Source organism: Sorex araneus, chromosome 6, assembly GCF_027595985.1.
Source record: "Sorex araneus isolate mSorAra2 chromosome 6, mSorAra2.pri, whole genome shotgun sequence".
NCBI lineage: Eukaryota > Metazoa > Chordata > Mammalia > Eulipotyphla > Soricidae > Sorex > Sorex araneus.
The window spans coordinates 91632299-91634298 of NC_073307.1; the positions used below are offsets into that span (position 1 = coordinate 91632299).

The following is a 2000-nucleotide window of genomic DNA, read 5'->3' on the forward strand; positions in this document are numbered from 1 at the left end:
ATAAACAAAAAGAAGAAGAAAATTTAGTGCGGTTGGAAAAATATACAAGTGGTTCTGGAACAAATGGTCTCCACCACACACAAAATGAATCTAGATAGACCTTACCTTTTCAAAACAATTAACACATCACTGATCATATTTTGAACCTATCGCAACTCAGTAACATGCAAACTATAAAACTTTTAGAAGAAAACATATAAATTTAAATACAATCTTATTGATGGGAACAAATACAGTCCTCTAGTTTGTTAATAACATAGGCTGTACATGTGTGAGGAACAAAGGTATATGGAAACTCTGTATTCTACTCCAATCGCTGTGGATTTATAACTCTTCCAAAAACTTTAATTCTATGAAGAATATCATGTAGATAACTTATATGATACTTAATATATTATTAAATAGACTACAAATATATATTACATGCACTTCATATATGTACCTATATCCTATGCAATTAAATATCACATGATGTACATAGACATTCATAGATACACATACAACCAGCACTGCAAAAACTCCTATTTTATCTTGCTTACAAAAAATTGTGATGAACCATATGAAATTATACTAATCAGAGTTGAATTAAAACCTTTGCATAATTGAAAAATGATTATCTTGATTTTGTCATTTTAGCCAATGACACAATGTTTCTATTTGGATTCTGGATAATTTGGTTTCATGATTTTGTATTATGATGATCATTAAAACAAAGTATCCAAATTAACTGAATTTTGAGCCAGATCTTCAAATTGCTATATCACACTGTGATAAACTATGATTTCCAAAAATAATAAATCATATTTAATCTCATCACAGCAAAATATAAATATTGAGATGTATTATAAAAATAAATGAAGCTTTCAATGTTATAATTCTGATTGATATTGATATAAATACTTTCATCTATATTTTCTTTCTATCATTTTAAATAAAATAAATATCTTTCAGTAAATATCAGACTTAAAATTTAAATATGAATTACCTATGGTTTTCTAGTGTGATCAATCTTCCTCCCATTTTGGAGTTGTCTGCCAAAAAGTTTATATGATTGGTTCTTCAGGTCAAATAAAATGGTAAAATAGATGAACTCACGTTGCTATGAATGCAAAGGTACAAAACAAGGGTGTTTTGGGATCCCAGAGAAGGTTCTCTTTCTTAAGTTTGGAGAAACATCAGCAGCATAATTTTTTTTTATCTTTTGTTACTTATATATTAGTACAGGACCAGACAGGCTGAGGCCCCACTGGGATTCGAACTCAGGATCTCCTGTTTACGAGACAGGCACTTTAACCAACCAAGCCATGGGGCTGGAGCAATAGCACAGCCGTAGGGCGTTCACCTTAAATGTGGCCAACCCGGGTTTGATTCCTCCACCCCTCTTGGAGAGCCCAGCAAGCTACCGAGAGTATCTCACCTGCACGACAGAGCTTGGCAAGCTACCCATGGTGTATTCCATATGCCAAAAACAGTAACAACAAGTCTCACAGTGGAGACATAACTGGTGCCCGCTCAAGCAAATCGATGAGCAACGGGATGACAGTGATGACAGTGATACAGTGATACAGGTCCAGAGAAATACGACAGGGCACAAAGACAACTCCAGTTAGAGTCCCAGAACTACATATGGTTCCTCCAACCTCTGCTAGCAATGATATCTAAGACAAGAATCAGGAATAATACCTGAGCCATCCTGAATAAGCCCCCTCTAAAAAATAAATAAATAAATATTTTAGTGCAAATATTGATGGACTTTCAGAAATCATATTTGTCTGAAAATTTGGAAATACTCCTGCTTTGGAATTGAGGCTTATCCTCCTGTAATTACCAGTATTTTTATATAATAATGAATGTAAGATTAATATCTGTTAAAGGGAAAAGTTCTTTGAACCATATTTTCCTGAATGGACCATAACCCAGCCATCTGTGGCAAGGCTTTATCATTGATTTTTACTGCCTACATTCTTTCATTTTTTTTCCCAGAAATAAGTTGCAAGGCT

The 2000-nt window shown here is 33.5% G+C and overlaps 1 non-coding gene across 1 annotated transcript; it reads right to left on the reverse strand.

Moving 5' to 3' along the window:
• Positions 1 to 1238: 1238 nt before the first annotated feature.
• On the reverse strand, positions 1239 to 1312 carry TRNAT-CGU (transfer RNA threonine (anticodon CGU)). The gene has a single exon. It is a non-coding gene; the product is annotated as a tRNA-Thr (tRNA).
• Positions 1313 to 2000: the final 688 nt, after the last annotated feature.